The sequence below is a fragment of the Poecilia reticulata genome, linkage group LG22, assembly GCF_000633615.1.
Source record: "Poecilia reticulata strain Guanapo linkage group LG22, Guppy_female_1.0+MT, whole genome shotgun sequence".
In the NCBI taxonomy this organism is placed as follows: Eukaryota; Metazoa; Chordata; class Actinopteri; order Cyprinodontiformes; family Poeciliidae; genus Poecilia; species Poecilia reticulata.
In genome coordinates this window covers 8,068,450-8,094,887 of record NC_024352.1, presented here as the reverse complement: position 1 = coordinate 8,094,887, position 26,438 = coordinate 8,068,450, and the positions used below count along the sequence as shown (strand labels likewise).

The window sequence follows — 26,438 nt, the reverse complement described above, 5'->3', positions numbered from 1 at the left end:
ACGAAAATTTTAACGGCACAAACCTGCACAAACGGAGCACTAACCATTCAGACTATTTGCTGGATTTTTTGACGTGGGTGGGGTGTCAGCTTCACGCAGGTTCACAGTTGCAGCAGATTTGTCAGCTGCAGATCCAGGATGTGAATCTCCCGTTCCACCGAGGGCTGAAAAGGTATAATCGCGATGAATCGATTATTGAAATAATCGCCAGCAAATTTGACAAAATCGTTAACTGGACACTCAAAAAAAGACCAATTACTGACAGAACAACACGCTCTGAATAGTAATAAATCCAAAACTGCACCACAAATATTTACTATTTCCATTTAAGATAGTGGATAGTGGTAGTTGTAGCTTCACCTAATTCAAATTCTGTAAAAAAAATAAATAAATAAAATAAAGACTAAAAAAAATTAAGCATTGTTTATCTATCCAGTTATTAGTTGGTTAATGCAAAAATAGGATCAGATCAGCATTCTGTATGTTATTACAGTTTAGGCAATACAATCTACGTTTTATTTATAAAAGGAATTTAATTAATTGGGCATTTGCATCTATTCGTGTATTTCTAATGTCAAAAAGGCTCAAGTGGTTAAATGAAAAATCTGCATAATGTGCCAACTTTTTAAATTCGATTAATCCGGATAATCAATAGCTTATTCGATTACTAAAGTAAGTGTTAGTCGTAGCCCTATTTCCACCACAATTCAAAGGTAATGATGTTAGATTTATGCTAACTGTGGACTACAGTAAACACATGGTCCTGTTCAAGAATCCAGATTGGGTTGATTTTGTGACGCTCGTCATTCAGTCTCATGTGGCGTTGAAGCAAAGCTCGCTGCGTCAGACTACAGCGGCAGCCTGAACACGCAGTGCAGGGTGGGACCGTGTTTTCAGATACTCGCCTGACCGTCCGACTCTCGCTGCTGAAATCAAGACGGCACCGGACCAAGTACCGTTTTTCCAGTCTGTCATTTTTCAATTTTGGAGAGTCTGTAAACTGCAGCCCCAGTTTCCTGTTCTCAGGTGACAGGAATGGCGGCACCAAGGCGCGCGGCCTTCTGCTGCTGCTGCTGCTGCCCATCTGTTATGGTGCATTTGGAGATCTGTACACATTGCCTGCAACAAGTGGATTTTCAAAGCTACTGCTGCATTTCTATCAACTCAAACCAGTCTGCTGGTTCTCCTCAGACACCCACAAGACATTTTCATCCCAAAAACCGCCGCTGACACGATATTTACTTTTTTTTTTTTTTTTTTTTTAGGAGCATTCTCTGTAAACCCACGAGATTATTATGCAAGAAACTCTCATCAGATCTGAACAAACATTCCTAGACCACGGGGATTTAAGTTTCTTCCCCCATTCTGATGCTCAGCTTAAACTTCAGGAGGTCAGAGGTCGTCTTCTGCATGCACTCAGCTGTTGCCATGAGATTTGGCTAATTCGCCATTTGTCTGAACTGCTGTAATGTCCACTTCTGACCACATTTGTGGCTACTGAGGACAAGGGCAATAATTGGAATCACTCTAGTCTAGCCTGAAGTATAAACAAATCTCAGCAAACCATGTGATTATTTAATAGTTTTTTTTTTTTTAATATAGTTTGCAGAACTGGTTTCCTTATAAAAAAAATGATATAATTTCCTCTCTGTTGCTGTGCCTTGCTTCTCTGAGGGGATTATAACTTTGTTTCACATCATAAAATCATATTTCCACCGTCTTATTCCCTAAATAGGTCCTGCATACTTCCAGAGACTCCAACATTTCCAGCAGATGTCTGAACGCTTCAGCTACGCAACCAAAGCAGGCATACAGAGGGGGACAGGTCACCAAAATGAAATCGGGACATGTCTCTGGAGACCTGTTAGTCACTTTCTTTGGCAGGTCCCTCCTTTCAGCCGAAGTCCCATCACAGTGACCATGATTGTGTCCTGCCGTCAAAGTTGGCCTTTTGTAAAATCTACAAAATAAAAAAATAAAAAAAAACCTCTGCGGTTCAACTGAAACGGCGCTAAACACATTTTTAGCTAAAGTGTTTGAACAGACCGTAACGTCAGCAGCAGCTTTAGAAGTTTTAGGAGTCACCGAACATAGAGCGACGCTGGGCAGCCCAGTTTCCCCCTGGGTGAGTCGATAAAAAGACTGAACTGTACTTTATCTAGAGATGCAGGAGTTTGGTCGAGCTGAGAAAGTTGAACCAGCTACACTCATCATGAGGCCAGGCTGAACGGCACTTGTAGTGGTTTTCTTTACAAGTTTTTGTATTATAAGCACACACAAAAAAAAAATGTACTATGTGGCAAAAATACAAAAGTCTTATCCAGAAATTTGGGGTAAGACAGAACTAACTTACAAGCAGCTTTTCAGCAAGATGTAAGAGCTTGTTTGAAATCAATAATTGTTTAATATTGATGAAAAATGCTTGTTCTATTGGCAGATTCTTTCACTTATAACAAGATATGTTCCCATGTTATAAGCTAAATAATCTGCCAGGGGGACTAGTACTCCTTTTTTTGTCAATATTAAGGAATTATTTACTTAAAATAAGCTCATATCTTGCTGAAAAGTTAGTTGTAGGGTAGTTTTTCTTTTAATATTTCAAGTGAACTGAGATATTTGAGCTAGAAACTGGACCAAAAGTACTTGGTACGACTTTGTGTTTGTGCAGCGTACAGTACAATAACACTTCCTTTTGCTTTTCTTTTCCCACTTGTTTTCCCCTTTTCTCGTCAATCTTCTCTTTTTATTTGGACTGCATGTAATCAACCAAAACAAAACCGCACACCACTATTAAGATGAAGAAAAGTGCATCATTTTCAGTTGTTTTTCATTTAACAAACACAAATCTGAAGCATTTGGGGTGCCTATTAACTCTAATATAAACATTTTTGGAAAATTATTTTATTCTCAGAAGTCCAACAGGTGTTCTTGCTTTCTTTTGGCTGCAAAGTCAAATATGCACTGCAGCTCTTTAGCAAGGAGGAACCACCAAGTTCACGATGTTACTCTATTCAAATCTCAAAACCACATGTAAAGCAGAGCCTCCATACAGCTGTTAATAGTTGAAAACAGTCGATGTAGGTAGGGAAATCAGAAGAAAAACACACACGCCGCTCAGAGAGCCATGTAAGGTCAGCAGGACTGCAGAGAAAGAAGCGTAACATAACCCCTCTCCACCATCCTTCAGGAATACTCAAAAATGGAGACGACACCTTATTGTTGACATGTTCTGCTTTTCGACTTCTGCGCCCTAAAACGGAGAAGAAGGAATGACTAAGATGCAACAAATGTTCCCTTTTCTATTGTTTTGAAAATTAAGGTTTAACTTTGTAAAGTGTTAAATCAGCTAAACATACTGACGGCCTCATGCACCCAGGCTGCTTTCTGTATCTCCGTTCTTTCAACAAACTTGTCCCGCGTTCACGTCTGGAGCCGGTCGTTTTATCGCGCCTCTCTTTGTTCTGAATGTCCGACCAGATGATGAGCCCGATTTCCAAACGTGGACCTGGATGCAGCGGCATCGTTTTTAACAAAAGAGCAGGGCACCCGAACCCCACAACCTCCGTGCTGCCCTGGCGGCCTACCTAACCCGGGAGGCGGCTTTTCCGGCTCTAGCCCAGAGCAGCCCCACGTCAACCACCAGCCGACACAGGTGGGCCCGTCTGCTGTTTTAAATCGAGGAGAACGGCAGCGGAGAGACATGAAGCCGTGGCAAGCTGCCACTGCCGGGGCGGGAAGCCAACCAACCCTTCCCTCCCTCCACCTCCGCCTCTGAATCCCTGGCTCCCACCTCTCTCCCTCAGGGCCCGACCAGCCCACGATGAAGGGATTTTTTAAATATATATCATGCTTTCATTGAAGGGAGCTCCACTTTTAACCGACAGTCTACAAAATGCCTGGAAGTCCTTATCCGGCATGAGGCTACCTCGCTTTTTTCTTGGCTGGTGGGTCAAAGTCGACGGGGTCAGGTTTTATTTTTTATTATTTTTACTTGTCGCTAAAACAGAGCACGCATCAACGAGATTCAAGCGACAGGGCCGATTCGGCTGCAAGTCGGTTCAGTTATTTTGTTGGGAAGTGATGAAGAAAAGGAGCAGAGTGAAAGTATAGTCTGCAGGAAGATGCGTTGCTGTCGTCGGAGTCTCCTTTCTTCAGACGTCTCTGAAGGAAATGCAGAGACAAAGCGCCTTCAGGAGTTCACTGATGTTAGATCAGTTATATAACATCCATCCACGCCCATCAGACAGACAGGAAGCAGCTGTGAACCCAATCACACGGAACAGCGGACCGCCGATCTACGCCGACTCTTTCCCCTCCTTTGTCAGCTTTTCCTGTTTTTTCCCTTTTTGTGCTGCAGCTTTCCACTACCTACCTATAGCTGATTCCGTACATATGCCAGGTTGCTGTTACTTCAGTGTTATTCAGCCAAACCGATTGAGCAGAAAGAAAGATTTCCAACCTACGCTACTTTTTGAGCAAGACACACTCGAAATTGCAAAAGGGAAAAACATCTCATCATTTATTTTTTCCAAACAAGTCTTACGTCAATGATGGGATAATTTTACACAGTAGGGTTGGGCTGTGGGTCTCAACCAATAATATGGGGCAATGACGAAAAGAGACGATCAGGAGGACAAAAAACACCTGGTAGATATTGTATTAACTAATATTGATTTTGTTCTTTTACTCCTTAACTGCAACAAAATGTAACCCTACTTTATTGCTGATAAGGCAGGGCAGAGAAGAGTTTTTCCTCCGCAAGGCTTCACAGCAGAAAATGTTTGAGAACTGACAGAAGAGATAATCTACGTACGCACAGAGAGAACTCAACAAACCATACAGAACGGCCCCAACTGGTTTTTCTTGGAGCGAAGCAACGATGTAAACTGTGCCAAAAACAGCCGTACATTTTGACAGCCTCTTCATGTCTAATAGGGTTTTTACTGACTGATAATTTAATGAAAATAACAAAACTAAACTAAATAAAAACAACTAAACAATAAAAACGTAGTATAAAATACTCCCAGTCAACGCTGAGCTTTGTCAATGTTTCTGCTGAGTTGTGACTGCTAGCGTAGCTAGCGTTAGCTTTCAATAATTAGCACAGATTGATCAGTATCAACATACACAACAAACAAATTTCCCTCTTTGTTTTATTTCTTACATTCTGTGGAAGACACACACTGACAATTCAACATGGCGGTCTCTTTTCCAACCCGACAAACGGGGTTTTTACCTGATCTTATGTCCCAGCAGAGTTCAGAGTGGAAAGCTGAGCGGCTGATGAAGCAGGACGTGGAGACAGAAAGGTCTGGAGGGGTTTTAAGCAATTTTAGCGAAGAACAAATCTTCTAATTGTGTCGTAGTTTGTTGGGTTAGATAAGACTGCCATTATAAATAAAGAAAGCCTCGTCCTCAAAATGAAAGAAAGTAAAAAAATAAAAAAGAAATGGGCTGAGAATTATTGAAATATTGTCGGTAAAAAAAAAAAAAAAATTTTATGCTAGGTTATTCTTTTTTACTCATCTGAAATTAGAATCAGCTACCTTTTTTTAAAGTCATGACTCTTTAATTATGTTAAATGAATCAAAGGTTTGATCCATATTTAAACCAGACCTGGATTAATCCCAAACAGGGCTGGAGGTTTTTTTATGTTCTGAAATTTAAAGAGGAGTCGTCCTATCCACTTTTTATTATTGTTATTATTGTTTTTACCTATTTCAAAACAATAATGTGTTTGTGTTTTTTTTAAACAACAAGGTATTCTAAAGTCGTATTTCTGCCAGATGTGACATCTTCTGTTTTGCAACATGTTGCATGATGAATAAATGTAAAAATGACCAAATTTGCATTTTGATTTTATCTCAGAATTATTCCTGAAAAATTTTGTATTGCAAAAAAAATAATAAAAAAAAAGAATGCAAGAAATTGTAAACAGATGGAAACCGCCACAAGATTTGAGCAGCGATGCTATCCCTTCTTCATTTCACCGGTGTCGCTTTCAGCTAAAATCCGGTATGAATGTCGAGCATCTGAAAATGGTTGACTGGAAACACAGAAACATTTTTCCCGCCGCAAACAACTTCACTGGGTCGCTGTTTCTTCATCTTCCAGTTGGACAAAGAGTCCCGTAGTGAACTTCAAAGCATGTTCGTGTGTTAGAATGGCCTAGTCAAAGTCTGTCTTTTCTGAAAAGCTGAATGCCAAACTTTTCAACATTTTACCTTACATGTAAAATGTAAGGTAAAATGTTGAAAACCATTTATCCTTTCTCCTATGTCTAACAATTAGAAGCTGCCCCATCTATAATAAAATTCCGACATTGAGTCATTTCTTGGTTGCAACATCGCAAAACGTGAAAGAAGTAAAAGCGGCATGAACACCTTTGGACTGTTGTCTGTTAAACTGAGAATTTGCACTCCAAATGGACATTAAAAATGCCTTTAATAACCAAAACACTCTCTGCTTTACACAGGTTCAGCGAGGTTGAAGTTTATTTATAGTTCCTGAAATCTTAAGTGATTAACAGTCTGTGAATGTGGGAACTGTCAGCTCCTACGCCACCAAACTCTTATCTGTCAGTAAGACCAGAAACAAAAACAATGACCTAACGTGAGACAAACTGTGTGAGCGCCACAGGGATGCTTCTGAAAAGACTCGACATTTTTGTTCTATGGATGCGGTTCCAGAAGTTCTGTCATTTTGGGATTTTGTAACTCCGATGGCACATTGTGAACGCTGCACAGTTTGTGTTTCCAGCGTGAGGGTGTCCATCAGCATTCAGACTCAGAGGGCACACCCGCTTTACGTCACACAGCAGCTTCCCTCATTGTTGGATGTCCGGTGAATGTGTAAAAAAAAAAAAAAAAACGAAAGTCTGTGTGTGTGTACAATGGGCCCAGTGTGAGGCTGTCAGGCCCGGGATGGAAAACAAGCGAGGAGGAGCGGTGAAATACCACGAGTCGCTTGTGGATGTTTTGTGGGAGGAGGATGAGAGATGGTTGGAATGTCAATGAGCTGAGACGGCAGATAGAAAGTCAACATTAGCACAGCGGAGATAAGTGGACATTTTGCAACTTTAAACTACGGCTACGGCCTCAACGGCCAAGATCAGCTTGTGAGAAAGTTTCACTTTAATGTTCACTCCGTCTCTAAACCAGCCAGAGCTGGACACAATCTGAACTTCTTGTTCCAACCCATAAACTTTGTCTCATTTCCACATACTCCTTTGGACATTCTCGGCCGCTACAACAAGCTATGAAAAAGTAATTTCCCAGTTTGGTAGAGCTAAAGATAGAAAGATAAAAAGAAGCTAAATGATAACTTGCTTCTAACTCCTCATGGGCGCAGTATGACTGATAATAATACTTTTAAGTCTAAAGCAGTTGTTACCTTGTCAAAGCGTGACGGTGTCAACTTGCACGAGCATGAATGCAACACACTTGTTCAGGGGGCAAATGATAAATAAATAAGTCTTTTTTTTTCATTTGGTGTTTATGCAAACCCCATACATAGCCTGAAGTTGTCGCCCTGGGCAACCACCCATTTTGCCCCGCGTCAAAGCTACTGCACATGCTTTATGATGCAATATTTAATAATGTTTACTGAGTTGATATTTGTTCATTATGTAACCCAAAATTAAAATAATATACCAGTCTTACACTGCAAAAACACAAACTCTTACCAAATATTTTTGTCTATAATTTCTAGTGCAAATATCATAGAAAACTTGAAATAAATCAAAACTAACTTAAAAGTAACTTTTTAGCAAATATGTAGAGACTTGTTTTAAGTAAATAGCTCCTCATTATTGGTTAAAAAGTACTTGCTCCAATGGCAGATTATTTAACTTATAACAAGACATTTTTCCCGTGTTGTAAGTTAATTTATCTGCCAACAGAACAAGTACGTTTTCAGCAATATTAAGGAATTATTTACTTAAAATAAGCCAATATATCTTGCTGAAATGTTACTTTAAGCTAGTTTGACTTATTTAAAATGTAATAAGATATTTGCACTAGAAACTAGACCAAAAATACTTGGTGAGATTTAATGTTTTTGCAGTGGCTCTTATTCTGGGCTTCATATAAAACAAAATGGGAATACATCCTGACTGAACCAACGTCTGCAGTTAACATCTAGTCAGAATGTCTAAGTAAGGCTTTTCGACAAAAAAATAAACAAATTTAAATATTATAAGTAAATATGACTAGGTAATTAATAAATTAAAATGTACCGTCAATCTGTTTCGTCATCTGTACTTGAATCTCTTTCCTCTGGGGCCCCTTAAGTTCAGTTTAAGGTGTTTTTTTATTCCAATGAACCTCCGATGTTACTTGCTGTTGTACCTTTTTGTAAAACAATAATCTTGGAGCTAAAGAAGTTGAAAAATAGAATAAGAAGTGAATAATTTGTGTACAGAATTATCATTATTTGTTTGGGGGGTTTTTTTTTACAGGAAAAGAAAATCTGGAATTAGCAAACATTTTCATTTCTTGAAAAATTTCCTGTCCCTTTTCTGGTGTAAATCTACAGCATAACAGATGAAAAAAAAAAAAAAAACAAAGCAGCACAGATCAGATTGTTATCCAGCAACACTCAGCCTGCAAATACCCCAGCTGTTGCTCTGATATTATTTCACAGACTTCTTCAGTGGTCATAAAGCTTTCCCACATAATGGAAACCCACCCCAGGGACTCTCCAGAATCCCTCAGCAGGGAAAACATTTTCTCCGCTCTTGCCCGGACGGCTAATCGGGGCCTGTTTGTGTTATCTGGAGGTAGTTCCCATGGAAACGCGGGCTTCTCAGACGAAAAGCATTCCAAGTTATTTTGAATGTCTTTGATTTTTTTTTTTTTTTGTTATGATTTGGGGGCATGCTCCTTCCCGTTACAGTGAAACGAATTAGCATGAAGAGACGACTCCGTTTCCTGAAAGGTGCTGGAGGACAATAAGGGATCTCAGTCGCTCTGGAAGCTCTCATGTCAAAAGTATTCACGGAAACAAAGCAGAAATAATTAATTCATTTAATAGCGCTGGTCTGTGGCTCACCATGTTTGTTGAGGTTGCCAAAAAGCGGTGCAAAAAGTAAAAAAATAAAAATCCCCCGACCACTAGAACCTATATTTTATTTGGACTGAGTAGAAAATGATCAGGGGAAGCCGCAAGATTTTTTAGAGCTCCCGCCAACTGGAAAGAAAGTTGCCTACTGTGAAAATCCATCAAAGTAACATGCAGGGAACTTGCTTCCACAGCATGTGATGAGTAAGACTCACCAGAATCACCATAATGGTCAGATTATATACGTATATATGAATGCTTAATGTTCTGTTTTTGTTGTGTTTCTATCTAAAACTAAAACTTCTTTGGTGTAATTTGGGTGTTTTTCCACTTCTTTCTGCATTCAGATTCAGATGTTATTCATTATAAGTCAAAGTAACTAAAGGATTTTTATTCCCCCCCTCCCCATATGCCACTATTACAACAGACTTTGTCTATACATCTTTTTTTCTTTTTTGCAAAATGTACCAGATTTGTTTATATAATTTTATAGTATCTATCCCCAATTTGCTGGAATCCTGTCATTCCTTCTAACCCCACACTGCTGAAGATGAGTGTTATTTTGTCCCGATGTTGCAAAGGTTTTTGCAGGTGTGGAAAATTGATGAATGTTCCCCTCACATTTCACTAAAATAAATAGTAAAAGTAAAAGATGAATTCAAAATTCCAGATACGACAACATTCTTCCTTGACAAGCTTCATTTAATGTGCATTGAAGTCAGGATGGGATAAAGTCACATGCAGATTTCCAAGGAAACCAGCAGAAAAGTTAAAGGTACAGTTCACAGTTTTTGTTATTTGAGGTTCTGTTAAAGGTCATCAATGGGGGATAAAACACTCTTGGCATCTTTGCTTAGTGTAAATCCAGATCAGTTTTTCCTGTAGGTTAAAGAAAATCACTTGTTTGAGAGGTGGTTTATTCAAATTGTATTTTATTAACCTTTAAACCACCACTACATTTGCAATGGACAGCTATAAAAAAAAAAAAGAGGCCAATGATCACCTACACAGGAAATGAACGAAGTGGTGCGCCTCCAATGATCTTCCTCTTGGGAACACAAACTGAGACTACGCAAACGTTTCTAATCTGTATCTCTCCGATTTTGACTGAATCTATTTGGTGAGTATTTTCTCATTTCTCAAACAAGATGCGTCCAGTCGTCCAGGAAAAGATGTCAATCTGTTTCTGAAGAGTCAAATTATCAGCTTTTAGCAGCTAGGAAAACATCAAAGGAAATTGCTAAAATGACTAAAATTGGGTTAAAATCTCTTCAAGAACCATCACAGACATGGAAGAAATTTGGTTTGGAAAATTCTTGAATCGCCTAAACGCGACCATTAATTATTAAATATGAGTAGTGAAAGTAAGAGTGCTCCGGCAACTTGAAGGTATTGGAATTAATGACCTGTGTAGGTAGAACTAATCCAGATTTGTACTGCTGCAGAGTGATGGGATTATCCAATGTTGTATAATCAGCCAGTGTAGACAAGAATCCGTTAAGGTTGATCCCTCCGTTTTGTGATTGGACTTGTTTTAAGACGAACCAAATAATTCCACACTCAATGAACAGAGCTGACGTTCAGTTCTCAGTTAGCGGAACATTCTTGGATTTAGTTACAATCAAACCCGACAAATCAAACCCGACACGCTCCCGTACGCACGATATGAAACTGAGTGTACCTTTTCCAAAACGACCCACCAAGTTCAAAGTAACACTGGACACATGCTTGTCAAGCAGAATGGACTTTGGTATATTGTAGCAAGTGTAAAAGTACAATTCACTATGTTTACCTAAACAAATAAGGAAAAACAGCCTTTTAAAAGCTTTTAAGACAATATTTTGCACCTCCTGCTTTTTGTTTTTTTTTTTTCTCCCCAGCAACTGTTAGCAGAGACTAACCTCGGTAGTTTCCATTCCCAGCTCTGCGTGTGTTAGCTATGAGAATGAGCACACATTTATATTAAAACTTTCCTGGAAAACTATGAGGTTGAGCACATCCTCCCATATGGTCTTCTTTTGCAATGCAACATCCAGATCCCTCTCTGATATACAGCCCACACAGGGGTGTCTCTGAGCAGCTTAAACCGAACCACACAAAGCCGCAGGACGGTTATTAAAATCAGGAGCAGAGATTCGAAATCACGTCTGTTTTCATCTAAACGGCTTCAGGGCGGCAGAGCGTTCCAGGTCTGGTCAACGTCAGGCTAAAAGCTCTGAATCTGGGCTCAGATGGCAAGAATAAACACGCCAGAGGACATTTTTCTTGTTTGTTTTTTTTTTTAATGCAGCGGGACTGTCCATATGTACATGATATGCGTAAAGCCACACACAGCTCACACACTGTCCCCGTTTACTGGCTTGAAATGGATCAATGAGAGAAACAGTAGATCTAAACATAAGACCACAAAATCACTTGACAAGAAAGGGAAAAAAAACAAGAAAGGTTAGTTTTTAGGCTTCCATAGATTGTTGTGGAATTTCCCTCTAAGGATCACTATAATAGACCTGATCTCCTCTCGCAATATAAAAGCATTATCATATTTTCATCACTTTTTGTTTTTACAATAAAACATCTTCACTTCGGTTGCCATTTCACCGGGTGCTCTACAGTATATTCTGCAGTTTGGCAGAAACTCATAAGACCTTATGGAAATACAGTCAAACAGACAGGAACACGGCATGATTAACATGAACCTCAAGTGGAACGTGATGTTCCCTGGCATTGGGCTCTGCAAAAAGGAGATGCTGATTGGTTTTCCAGCAGGGCTGAGGCATAAATATCATGCATCGGTGCAGCTGAGAAACTTTCAAAGTTCTGGTAGTCGAGAAATTCTGGGATAAATCATTACGACCGGTTCATAAAATACACCAGGAATTTTGTGTGTGTGAAAAATGAGGAACTTTACAAGAAGAAGAAGAAAAGAAAAACTGAGTGGATGAATGAAAGGCTTGTTTTTCTAAACCATCACAGACGGGTGTTAATGTGTATAAGCACATCAGGTGTGCAGACGTTTCCAATCCTTCTTTGCCATGTACTTATGGCGCTCAAAAAAATGATTCAAACCCTTTAAACTTTGACACCTTTTTCCAACACTCTTAAACGAAATGTTTTCTCACCAGAAGACCATCGGTTGGCTGTCCATAAACATCAGTCACTCCATGATAGTGACACCAAAATCAAACTTTCTGGCCCATGTGTAATGAAGGTAAACTTAGTATTGGCAGGATTGTGTTACCATACACATATCTTTTTAAAGCTTTGCAGTCAAAGTCCGACTCTAAATCCAATTAGCTAGATTTTAAATTTAAAGTTTATAATATATATATATATATATATATAAGTGACGTGCGGTGAGGTTCATAGCTGGTGAGGCACCGACTTAATTATAATCGGATTTACAAATCTAGACCCCTGCATGTTATTGTTTACATAAGGATTTTCGCGCATGCGTACAATGCTGGAGGGCAAAAAGACTATTCTTTAACATGTGATGCCTAAGCATCGCGCCGCCGCCTCAGAATAATTCCGTGATCTCAATCAAACTTAGACATGTAGATATTATTAATTTCGTGCGGTGCTTAACAGCAAAGGGAGAAACCGTTAAAGTACAACCCAAAACCACGTCTTTCTCGCTCTCTGCATCAGCGCAGCTACTGTATGGCTAACTCGCTGTTACTGTCTCTTACTCTGCAGTTGTGGGGTCACAATGTCTGGGATCATGAGCGCCCCCCAGCGATGAGGCACTTATTTTTGGAAAATGTTGAAAACTGTCAATGCCTATTTTCCCATTTCAAATAGGTGCTTCTTACATAAAATCCTGTTAAAATAATAATATTATTATTATTATTATTAATAATAATAATAATAATCCAATGGTGTGCGAATACTTTTGCAAAGCGCCAGTAATTGATACGACACAGCCATGATGACGAAACTTTGACGTTTCAGTTTGTTGTCCTTTTCATGAGTGCTTAACAGTAAAATTTTACGGTCTCTCCTCCGCTGCTGCGCCCTGAAAGGCCACACGAGGAGAGGCAGAGGGCCGACATGTGATCTCAGGCACTTTGCGAATCATTAGACCGGTGATTGATCTGAAGTGGGATTCATGTGACATTTACGGGATAAAAAAAAAAAAAAAAGAAAAAAGAAAAGCAACCTTTGAAAGCAGTTTGGGGGCCGTGATCTTTAACGGTGCTCGGGCTTAAAGTGCAGCCTCCGATGAGATCGCAGCCGACCGTGAAACTTTTAAAGGACTCAAATGGAAACCACTGCGCGGTTCTGTTAAGAGTCTGTGGAAGAGGAGAGTCGACTTCGGAACCGGCAGGCCTTTTTATGGTGTTTCCTCCTTCCAGTTGAATCATTATTTGAGAGAACCTTAATACTAGGATCATTACTCCCTGTCGCGTTTTCTTGTTCAGTACTCATATTCACAACGAACCACACTTCTTTTCGTTAAATAGCTGTGTCCGCGTTTATTGCTAACGTTCAGGTGATAACTTCTTCTCTTGGTTAGAACAGTGCTGCCTACACACAAGAACTCGCTCTCATTGCCCCCAGTGGACAACAGCAGTACAGCATGCACATAAACAAAGTGATAGGATACAGAACTTTCAAAGTAAATTGGAAAACATGAACACATAACACAAAATAAGTCAAAGACAAGATAAGATGAGAACATATTCCAACACTCCCTCTAGAAGCTGCTTCCCCTGAAATATCTCAGCTGGTTTACAGACATTTAGTGGGATTTTTTATAGTCGGGTTCTTGCCTAAACAGAACGTTGGGACAAACCTAAAGACCAACAGGAGCAACCTGGTAAAAACACAGTGCAGAATTTACGTGATTATCCTAATTACCCAGATTATGTTTTGCCTTAAGAGGCGAGGATAAAACTCTCGGCAAAGTAAACACACTTACACAGGAAAATGAACATCAAACATAATTCAAGTTTGTTTACCGAGCATTAATTTACAACAAATGTAATCTCAAAGCACTTCGCGAGACAAGCAGGTCTAATTCTCTGAAGAATTGCGCTGATTATCGTTGCAGCATGTTGCAGTGGCTCTGATTAGGTTTTGTTTTGTTGACTTTTGTTCGTCATCTTTTTGGGTTGGCTCTATAGTGCTGTGCAGATGGAAGGATTTTTCCTTTTATTTATGTTTTTTTTTTTTTTAACCTTTCAGACAGTTGTTTTGATGCAATGCCGTAGCAGCAAGGTGGACCAAATGTTTTCACAACTGAGAGTAGCTAATTAGCATGGTGAAAACTGAAATAGTATTAGTATCTTTATTGATGCTGATTCTCATCAATAAAGATATCCAGTCCAAATAAAACAAAGCGTAGGTGTTCAACCCGCGCTGCTGCACGTGTTCGAGCTGACTGCATTTTCACTTGAAAACTCCTGTTTTCTTGTCACTCTTGGGACGGCGATGCAGGTTGCACCCCTCCAGTCGTTTTACGTATTTGCTACAAGCAGCTAGTTGCAACTTTTTCCAACCAAAGATAGAATGAAGTGATGAATTTCAGGCCTTTCCCAGCATCTGGATAGAATTACCATTATCTAGGTTTGACAGTGAACTGTTTGGTTATTTATCAAACGTAACATCATTGTTCCGACGCCAACATGTCGTTCACTTTTAGCCCTGCTGCAGATCAAAGAGTGTTTTCGTAGAAAGTCCTAGCCAAAGTCCAGACCTAAATCCAACTGAGAATCTATGGTGAGGTTATATCAGGTCCTCTATGGGATTAGGTGTGATAGCTCTGCTTCTCGTCTCGTTTCGCCGTCCAGTAGCTAAATGTTCAGCTAAAGGTTTCGGTGATTGCTGTTATTATTGCAACATTTTTCCTTCGATACATGGGGTGCTTTTAAAACAACGAACAATGCACCGTGAGCTGCAAATAAAACTACTTGATTAAACCCTATTAAACATGCAGCCTTGTTCCACATTCCTGATCTGCTGAAGGGATCTGCGCTGCGGTTTGGTTCAAGGCAAAGTCCTGCCTCAGCTGTTTCTGGGGAAATTAAATTCAGGCCTTTTTTTTTTTTATTATTATTAAAACACTCCCTAATTTGACCCAGCATGCAGGTACTATATAGCTAACGAGATGCCACAAAAGCAACCTCACACCATAAATCAGAGGTAAGAGGAGCTGCAGCTTTAATGTGAGAAAAGAAACGGGCTTAGAGCTGTACGGTAGGAAGCTGCGGTGAGTTCAGGGGGCATCGCGGGAAGCGGCTGACGGAGGATGTCGATAGGGAGGAAGAATGCAGTTCATCACCCTCAGAATCGCTGTCAACACACAAACTGCATGATTGAGACTGAAACGCGATCCTCAGCAGCACATGTTCAGGAGGAACAATGAAAGACGCAAACGCAGGAAACCTTAAAGCTCTGAGATAAAACTGAGTCGGCAGCTTGCAAAACCAGATGTTTGTGACGAGATTCTGTGTTTTATATCCCACGGCAGCCTGCTTCTTTTTTGTTTTTTTTTGTCTTGATCATTTTAGAAGATTGTCTCTCTATAATCAGGTTGTTTTTATGTTGATGCTACACTTTAGCAGGTGTTTTCGGGCTTTGTTTCCAACCAAGAACGCAGTTTTGTTAGTTGCGTAAAGCTAGCCTACTTTAGCTTGAACATGCTGAATAAATTAAAAGGCCACAAGACAATTGTGAGGTTTACCCCTGACTATGAACATTTTAAACAAAGTAGATCGTTTTGTACTCGTGTTTCGTCTTGTCATACCACAACTACGAGGCACCAGAGATAATGAGGAATGTTTTCTCATCCCACAGACATTATAGACTCAACGAATTAACAAGCGAATTAACAATCAGGTCTTGTTTCCCAGGTTCCTGATCAGACCTTGGGGTGCCCAGAGTGCCAACCATCATGAACTCTCACACCAGACTTGGTTACCAAAGGTTTCACATCCTCCTTCTCTCCTGTGACGTTTCTGTTATAAGGAACTGAAAACACACAGTATGACCTGTGAAGTTATCAGTCGGTTTTCTAACAACTATCTGCGTGAAAATGACCAGTTCAGTCGTTCTCGACTGCATGTTTCCCAGTCCTTTTCTATACTGTCCTTCCTCTCTTACTTAACTTCTGCCTGGCAATGAAAGAACTGATTCAGCTGAGGCCTTTGCATTTTTTTTTATTTCACTTTTCTTTTTCTGCCCTTTCTTCCAGCTGACGACACAGCTGTCTTTCTTCCACGTCGGTTTTTTTCACACCATTATCTGTGACTTTGCAGCTTTGAAATGTATTTCATTTGGGTTTTATGAGACAGACTAACACAGTGTCTGTCTCATACCGCTAGATGAAATTATGACAGTATTAATTAAAGTCCGTCTGTGTGTAACTTGATCTCATTGTAAAACCAGCTGTTCGGTGAACATATTTGACCTTAGTGAAAGAGAAGCGAGAAGTGGAAGAAAGGAATAAGAAGTCCTGTTTGCGGTTTGTGTGCCCTACTTGGATTGGCCAGATGAGGTAATTAAACTTTTTGGTTTTGTTCAACGGGCAGAACGGTCCATTTAGTGGAAAACTAAAATTGAGGGAAATGGGCAACAATTTCAGCCGTAATTGCTGTGAACTGGGGTTCTGTTTTGTTTCTGGGGTGCTGAAGACAAATGGATGCAGTGCTTCCTACATTTTTATGCAGACAATAATGAAAGCTACGTGTCATTTTTGTGTTACTTCACGATTACAAGCGCGTCCTGCTTTCTGTTGGTATATCACATCAAATCCTAACGAAACACATGGAAGTTCGCGGTTCTGAGACGATAAGGTACGATTTCAGCCAACATGATCTGAAAATATGTGTGACTTAAAGGTGCATTTTCTGCTTTGTCTCTCTGAGGAAATGATCTCAGAATCATTCAGCCTCTTCGTTTCCTGTTATTGGGGAACTTTTGGTTGCCATAGCAGTGGACACAACCACCCTCATAAACAATTACCAGTCGCTAAGGAAATTGCAGCTTACCACAGTGTTTATTCACTTGAATTTTTTTTTTCTGGTTAAATAGTTGAACCCCCGCCAGGTCCCAGCACTAAATGGGCCTTAATGACAATGGTTTACCGTAGCTCAGTGGGTTAAATGCATGTTTTGAATTCGCAAAAAAATGCCTGTTTTTGTTTTTTCTTACTCGACCTGGGTTATCAACTCTGTCTGCAGCCGTGTTTGGAGTCCTGACGATCCCCAGCTGCGTCCGAGCCTATGAGTCGAACCTCAGCCGTTTGCACACACGTATCTCTAAGTGCAAGTGTGCGGATGTGAAAGAGGGGGGTTTGTTTTGAACGAGCTCCGAGAGCTATGCTACTAGAGACCCAAGGCGAACATGTGTGCCAGCTCAGATTCTGGACGGCTTTGCAACCATGGGAAGCAATATTGCAACTTTGTACTGACAAAAATGTGTCAAGTTACAAGGAACGAAAAAGATTAAAAAAAAAAAAAACATTTTTCAGCCACAGGATTCCCTCCATGCTGCAGCAACATTCCCACCGTTTGTGAGGGTGTAGACGTGGAGGGATTATTGTTGGGCGTTCATGTTGAGACCAGCTAAGAATAACTCAGGGAGATGAAAGGAGAACAACGTCCCTCAAAACGATGCAATGCCAGACAAATGGCTACACATGTGACCAGGTTGATGAATGTTTGCCATCTTTTGACTATTTGTTGGAAGAAAAAAAGCACATACATATTTTGCAACCAGCATGTGAAACCTTTCATAAGAAGTGAATGAATTATGTCCCGTTGTGAGTATTCCAGTATCTCACTATTCTCTTCCGTTGAATAAGAAATTTCAATCACATATTTACCCGAAGTGTATAAAACAACAAAATTTTTTCCTTACATTTTTAGTGTTTAAATCAGTAAGAGATTTCAAAAATAATTACTATTTTCTATAATAATAATAATAATAATCAATTTTGAGTAGTTTTTTTTTGGCTTAGCTAACTCCACATTTTTTCTGTGACTGAGATCAAGATTTTTGATGTAGACACTCCAAAACATGAACTCTGTCCAAATGTGGCATAAAAAATGCACAGGGGTCTCCCTTGTTGGGGAAGGAAGGGGCGTCGATCCTGTGATGGTTGTGTTTGTTGTAATGAAAATGAGGATTTCGTTCATCTTCCAGGAGAGCAACAGAAATCTTATCCACCCTCTTTCTCTCGCCGTTTTGTTCTGTTTTGAGCGAGGGAAGCGTACTCACGGTTTAACCTGCTGATCCTCACCTGTTTACTCACCTGTGTAGCATTCAGTAATCCAAATGAACCGAGTAGTACGTCGCTCACGCAGCCCATTGTCTGCTCCTGTTGTCTGAGGTTTGAGAAACTCCACAACACTCCGTTCACGTGACGCAGAGTATCAGTGTGGGTGTATGTATACATTTGAGCCTTTTGTTGATTTATTATCTTTATTTATACAGGTTGTCTCATTGAGAGACGCCTGTTTTAATAAAACAAACAAGGCAACAAAACAGGCAACTAAGAGATTTGACTCAATAAAAAAAGCTATTGAAATAAGAGCTAAAAGCAAGAGCGAGTTTTATAAGAACATTTTTCTTTTTGTCTGAAAAGAAATTTGAAGAGTCCCAAAGGAATCAAAGCCATTAAGCAGAGTAAGAAAAGAGTTATTAAATTTTTTTTTTTCCTGTATGCAGAATTTTGATCCGTCTGGATTAGAGAAAATCTGTGATCAAATTTGAACTCTTGAACACAATGCTGCGACTTAATGCCCTTGAAGTGCCATCTTATACACTCAGTGAATGTCAAAGAGCAGTTTAGATAAACGATTAAAAAGCGCAGAGTTATTCTGAAATTTGCGCCGACAATGACCACATGTCAATTTCTTACCAAAGTTTTGTCCTCTGCAGACCTGCATCAGATTGATTATTGAGTGCTCATCAGTTTTGCCTTAAACAATTTTCCTATTGCTTTTCTGCGCCCTCATGCATTCAGAAAACTCCTCTGCTTGTTTTGGAAAATCTGGACATCAGGGTGTGGTTGTTCTCCATCGCCTGGTCCCCGTGCTATTTTGCGACTCCTTCTCGTTCTTTACTCAGATTGGCGGGGCGCTACATTAAGAAACGCTCAACCGGCTTTTTTGTACATTTCAAGAAATGATGTCGTCCCTAAACTTTAGCGGTTTAAGGGGGGGAAGCAGTTGGAAGGTTGGACTCACCCAGAGAGCCCATTCATGCATGAACTGCCACCGTTTGTTTCCATCACGGACTGTGATCTATATCCGTGTATCCGATTACACTGCAGCTCTCATCAACTTAAAAAAAAAACACACACACACACATGAAAATCAAACAGGCCACTCAAATGCCCACAGCACGAACTCGCCTCAACTTCTGATAATTTCCACACACCACAAATATCAGAGCAAATTCAAAGACCTAGCACATTTTCTATTATGTAATTATAAGTCCGACACTACATTAAACAATAATAATCAGTGAAACATGTTTCGTTTCCTCTGCAGCCGCTTAGAGGTCCCGATGGGACCTGTGTAAATTCACAGATTTTACTTCACAGTTTGCGTGTGTTTGAAAGATGTGACTGGAACGTAAAAACACAGCGAGGACAAACTAAACAGCCATGAAAGAGAAGAAGTGTAAAGCCTGAAAGATGGTGGAAACTCTTGTACAAGTCATTCATCTGTCCGCCAGCCTTCACCCAAAAATCTGCTGATTATTTTTCCTCCCTCCTTTTGGTGTGGTCAGTAATGAAACCTTGATACGATTGTCTCACGGCAAGTCAAAACGGAGGCATTTCAGGTCACGTCTTGGCACAATGAAGCTGTGACAGAAGGATGTAAAAGTTTTAAGTATAGATTTAGATGGTTTTGTTGGGAAAAGTAACTTTTTGGGTGGCGCACTAAAGATTTTTCACACCCTGTTGGATGCTTTAGAGCAGGGGTCACCAACTCCAGTCCTCCAGGGCTACCATCCTGCAACTTTTAGATGCGTCTTTGCTCAAACACACCTGGATCAAATAAACTGCTTGTTTCCAGCTTATTGCAGAGAGGAATGAATGCTGGTGAGGGAATTCAGACATTTTGGAGCAGAGGTGAATCTAAAAGTTGCAGGATGGTAGCCCTTGAGGACTGGAGTTGGTGACCCCTGCTTGAGAGACTCGTAGCTAACAAAACATGGAGATAATTTTCTGAACATCCAAATACAGCGGAGCCCTATCAGGGTTAGGGACCACAGTTAGCTAATATCTGCAAAAACTTTGGAATCCTTCTAAAAACGCTCTAAAACTGCCTATTTTAATAGCTCAAATACCAAATACATGTTGACACACACACTGGAAGACATACAGGCTTTTTCAATGTTCTTGGGGCTTCAGCCAATCAGAACCAAGGAACATAAATGGCACTCTCTGATAGCATGTCAAGTAGCATTACAACTGTATATTTTAATTTTCCATGTTCTATTTCCGGTGGTATGCATTAGATATACTGCACCGAGACCTTCTGCTACAACAGAAGGTTTTTTTGTTTTTTTTTGACAGAGATAAGAGTAAGATTCGACTCAGAATAGATGGCAGCAGAGAGATTATTCTGACGGAGCGGTCGCATGGTACATTCCCCAGCTGAGCATGCTGACTGATGAGGATTCATGGCATGCGCTGTGCCATCAGACAGAGCCAGGCCAAGCATCCGAACCCGGCTTAAAGATGGCCTATGGGAAACGGCTAAATCCCTGCTTTCACCAGCTATTGTCCATTGGTTGGGTAACGGGATGGATTATTCACAGCTGGAGGCATGTGCACCACTCTTTTAGCAACTTCTCCGAATCCAAACGCATACGACCCGCGGTGTCGTCAACGTCTTCCCTTCCAGACGAGATGGAAGTGAATATCCTGATGCATGTGGTGAATCTCTACAGCGCTGTGAGAAAGTATCCCCTCCTTTGACATTCCTTAGGAAGGTTTAACATGTTGGACACACTGGTGTGCTTTGGATCGTTGTCCTTCTGCATCACCCAACTGGCTTGAGCTGAAGCTCAAAAACAAGGTAGCGTCTGATAAAGTATTCCTCCCACCTTCCAAACAGCGTGCAAGAAATGAATCAGCAGTTTGTTTTTATTGGGGCTACATTTCAATACTCAGAATACTCATTGTCCAGATAAATGTACACAACAGGCCATAAATAAAACATTTGTGTAAACCCAATCTAGCATTCTCAGTCCATGCAAATAATATAAAAGTTTGAAAACAAAGTTAGTATCCCAGCATTCTTAAATCCACATAACTGCCTTTTCTGTAACGGAAGGCTGTTTCTAACCCATTAGCACGTTCAACAGGAAGTACACAGGGATGATTGACAGCATTAATACCCTTCACCTGTCTATGATCTGTTGTTTTTGATTAGGAGCGTTGCATTTCTTCAGACAGCACTGGAAGCTCAGGAAGGAGGCGGAGGACATCGATCTTTTCACATGTTATCTGTCTCATACCATACCGTCACAAGATGGTGACATGTTTAACAAAAAGATGTGTTTTTTTAAATAAAATTGCATAATGCACCTTTAAGGCAGCTTTTTTTAACCGCTGAGATGCGTTAAGCGGCTTCCCCTTGCAGGAAAACTCTAAAAGGTCTGATGCTTTCATGTGGTCGAGGTTTAGGAAGATGCTGTAGTCGACTGGTGATGCAGAACATGAAACGTCCCCGTTAAGCTTGCTTAATTTGAGGGGAGAGCAGAGATGATTTCTGTAAGATGTCATTATAAAACAGCAGTTTTATGAAGCCTGGCCGGATTAAGGGCACGGGTAGAACCTTCCTCCTAATCCTAAACCAGACAACAAACCACGCTCCACCCAGCTACCTGGGTGGCTGAGGCAGACCTCCACAATGATTAATCTCCAGAGTCCAGAGGTTCTCTGCGTCGTCATCCCGTAAAAAGAATTACGAGGTTATCCTCTTAATCCAAGGACTTTAGATAATCATCCTAATAAATCTCAATCATGTAAAATCTGTCAGCATGATGAACTCTAACTGAGGTGGATGACCGTGTATCCGAAGACTTGTGGTCATCGTGCCTTTTTACAGACAATCCAGATTCCGTCAATGATATCGGCATGAAAATAAATTTCTGTTGCGTGTTTTTCATTTTTGTTTTTTTTGCTTCGGTCTGTTGGTTTTCTGCTGTGTCCATTTATTAGTATTTTCCTCCCGTCAAAAGGTCATTTTTGGTTTATCCCTTAAAATACGGGACGTTTTGTTCAACGTGTTCTGCCCAATCTGCTGCGTCCCATTGATCCTTCAGAGAGGATCAACAAAGCAGAACACAAAGCGAGACTTTTCTATTTGCAAAACAAGTCGAGCAACCAAACATATTTCTGTTTGGTTCCCATGGGATTTCATTGCTTTGCTATCTTTTAAAAGTCCATCAAAGCAGGGATCAGCTGCATTTTGAAGGTGTGCCTGTATGTGTGTGTGTGTGTGCACGTATGGGTGGGCGTGTGCGTGTGTGTGTGTGTGTAGTAAAGGCTAATCATAAAAGTAACCATAACAAACCTATCCAACACACACACACCCCGACACACACACACACGCACGCACGCACGCGCGCACACACACACACACACACACATAAAATTTACAAGCTGTTGAGTAACAGCAGTTTTCTTGTCCAAACAGAGAAAGCCACAAGTCAACCTGGAGTTGGGTGTGAAGAACCAAACATCAGATTCTGATTTACGTAAAACCCACAGACCGCTGACATCATCGTGATTATGCAATCACGTGTCAACTTTCTGCACTGCTTTGAAGCAAAGCAACGGGGCGGCAGCCTGGGCCTGGTGGCTGGTTCTCTAGTGTGCATCTGAATTGAATTAGATTTTTTTTTTCTCTCTGTTGTACTTCTAAAACTTAAAATCACTAGCGTTTGTTGTTGCAGTGACAGATATATTACCCCTCTTCAATCAGCTGCTAAAGTTTCTGCCGTCACATGACAGCCAGTAATTATCCACTCAGTTTAGTTTCACCTTCCTTGATTGGCTTTTAACTGTGGCGTGCAAAAGTATTCACACCCCGTCAAACTTTTCCACATTTTGTCAGAATTCAAACACAAACCTGCATGTAAGTTGGGATTTTATGTGTCATAGATGCTCTTCAGAATGTGTTAATAGTAATTTATTAAAATCAGAAAACTGGCGTAAACTTGTATTCATTCCTCTTATCCTCTGAAGTAAAATTCAGTATGAGCAATTGCCTTGAGATGTCTCCTAACTAGCAATGAGAATAAATCTGAGTCTCTAAATAATTATAACCGCTCTGTGGAGACGTGGTAGGGCCTTTAAGGTGGTCAGGGTCGATGGAAAGACGGATAAAGCTAAAATCGGATCAGCTGAAGAAAAAAACAATCTTGAAAAACACCTAAAGTTTTGAAAATCCTACTGTAGCAACCTAGAAACCTATGGAAGGCTTCCTTGTATGGTGAAGATGAGCGATCACACTGCAGTCAGAAGGTTCAGGGTTTTATTTCTAGACCCTTAATGTATCAAATTAGCTCTGGGTAAAGCACATCCGCCCCACGCTGCCTTCAGTATATGCTCCTGTGTCGCTAAAGTGCCAAAGGGTATTACAGAACTGAAAACTAAAAAGTTATCAGTTGTTTTGTTTCACGTGGGTCATTTGTTCAACCGGTGCCACAATTTGGCAGCATCAAAAAGCCTTTCGCGCTTCAGGCTTTTTGTTTATTTTACTCTCAAAGTTTCGTTGCTATGGAGTTATCCTCTCAATAAGTCTCACGTTTAGACTTATTGCGAGGATAATAAGTCCTCTCAATAAGAGGACTTATTATCCTCCTTCACCAAAGGACATTCACCAAACACATGTACAATTGTGACTAAAGATAAAAACATGCCCAGCTCATAGTCATCAAAGGAGGAACAGTGTGCCGTTATGTTTTGGACAATGTCAGAGAGCGTGTCCATTAGTTGAACGTTTGCAGAAGTTTGACGCTAACGCATAAACATTCAGTTACATTCAGTTATTACGGACAAAGTTGTTGGTGACCCTCCGTTAATGACCGAAAACCCACAACGGTCACTGAAATAACTTACAAAAGTAATAATGAATAAAAATTTGCTAAATTGTAACCAACCAAAGACATTGCTTTTGAAATATAGCCAAGTAGAGAGGGCCAAATACCCATGGATAGGACCAGAAGGCTCAATAGCTCCAAAAATCATTTGATTCCCTCATAAAGTTGCACAACAAAATATTAAGTTTCAAGTACCATCTTTTTTTTTTTTTTACAGTCCTCTGTCATTAGTTTGAGTTTTAAAATGATTTTGTTGCACTAAATCTCAAAAGCAGTGTCTAATTTTCATTGGTTAATTTTCAGCAAATCTTTTATTGATTATTACTTTTGTCAGTTTCAAGTTATTTCAGGGACCATTGTGGGCTTTTCAAGTTATTAGCAAGAAAAGTACCAACAATTTATAACAATATTGATGTCAATATTGTTATAATTGTTGCACGGAAAGTCGTTTTTTTCATGCACTTTCTTTCCACACCAGTGTTGATGTGCGAACAGGCGTGTTTTATGCACTGTTTATGCGGCATTAAAACATTTTTTGTTTTAATGCCATAAACCAGTTCGGATCCATCCCATTCAGGTTAAAGGTAAAAGCAGGGCTTACCGTGTCAGTCACTCTACAAACCAATATATATATAAAAAAAAAGAAATAACCATGTTTAATCACCACAGTTTTATTTTATTATTCTGAAGTGGTGTATGCATAACGTCAGTTACCTTATCTATAAACAGAGGAAGGCGTAGTTGAGTCAAACTACGCTATGACACATCAGGGCGTGTCGTTAGGTTGGGCCCTTGGATAAGTCAATAACAATGTGAACTATTATAATTATATGTGAAGTAGTTTAAAAGTGAAATTTGTTTGCCACAAGGTATTAAAGCTGAACCAAAGATTAAAATCAAGAGTGAGCGTTCCTCTGCCTTGCATTGTGCAAACGTCTGTCAAGGAGAGGTCGAGTGAAAGTCATAAAGCGGTTTTTGAACAATCGAGTTTGATGCCCCGTTAACTTTCCTGCTCGGCTCCAGGATCAGTAACGTACGGAGCCCCTAAGGGGACATGGAGAAAAAAAAAAAGGAAAAAAATCCCGACTTCTTATCTCGAGATCCCGACTTTTTTTTCTCGAGATCCCGAGAAACTAAGTCGAGATCTCGAGATCCCGACTTATTATCTCGAGATCCCGACTTTCGAGATAATAAGTCGGGATCTCGANGGGATCTCGAGATCTCAACTTAGTTTCTCGGGATCTCGAGAAAAAAAAGTCGGGATCTCGAGATAAGTTGGGATCTTGAGATAATAAGTTGGGATCTCGAGATCTCGACTTAGTTTCTCGGGATCTCGAGATAATAAGTCGGGATTTCTTTCCTTTTTTTTTTTCTTTCTCCATGTCCCCTTAAGGCAGGCATGTCAAACATACGGCCCGCGGGCCGGACCCGGCCCATTGGATGATTTAATCCGGCCCGGCATAAATTTCTGAGTATGTCAAAAAAATAAGGGAGTCTCTAGCTCATTTCTATCAAAAATTGTGATTTTTTAAAATAAATACAAACCAAATGCTCCCTCCGGTCGCTAGAGGGCAGTAAATGTGTAAAAGCGCTCACGTCCAGCATGCGGCACTGATACAAATTAGTCACAGGATGTAAACATTCGCAACGTGATGCGTCCAAGTAAAAGTAAACCGGCAATCTTACTTCACCATTCACCACTACTAAACAAGTTATCGGTCAACACRCCCTTCCCAAAATGGCACTGTCAAAAAAAAGAAAAGTGGACACGGAATGCAGAGTTTTCCAGGAAAAATGGACTGAGAAGTATTTATTCACGGAAGTGAACTCAAAACCAGTGTGCTTGGTATGTAATCAGCAAGTTGCAGTGTTCAAAGAGTTTAATATTCGTCGCCACTATGAGACTCATCATAAAGAAAAGTATGACCACTTGGAAGGACAAATAAGGAAAGACGAGATAAACAAATTGGTCGGTGGTCTGAAGAAACAGCAGTCTACTTTTACACGCAGCCGCGATATTTCTGATGAGGCTGCAAGAGCCAGCTACATTATTGCCAACGAGCTGGTGCAGGCATCTAAGCCATTTTCTGATGGGGAGTTTGTAAAACCATGCATGCTGAAGGCTGCAGAAGTCGTGTGCCCTGAAAAGCGACCTGCTTTTGCCAAYATTAGTCTAACAAGGAACACTGTCGCAGATCGGGTGACAGAACTCTCAAGTGACTTGAGCAGCCAACTGAAAGAGAAAATCAAGTCATTTATCGCATTTTCAATTGCAATAGATGAGAGTACCGATGTCACAGATATTG

The 26,438-nt window shown here is 40.3% G+C and overlaps 1 long non-coding RNA gene across 1 annotated transcript in view; it reads right to left on the bottom strand.

Moving 5' to 3' along the window:
• Positions 1-5,306, bottom strand: part of LOC103458394 (uncharacterized) — a 9,468-nt gene extending 4,162 nt beyond the window's left edge. Inside the window, exon 1 of the long non-coding RNA XR_532575.1 lies at positions 5,237-5,306. This is a non-coding gene — a long non-coding RNA (uncharacterized LOC103458394). The remainder of the gene's footprint in view (positions 1-5,236) is intronic.
• Positions 5,307-26,438: the final 21,132 nt, after the last annotated feature.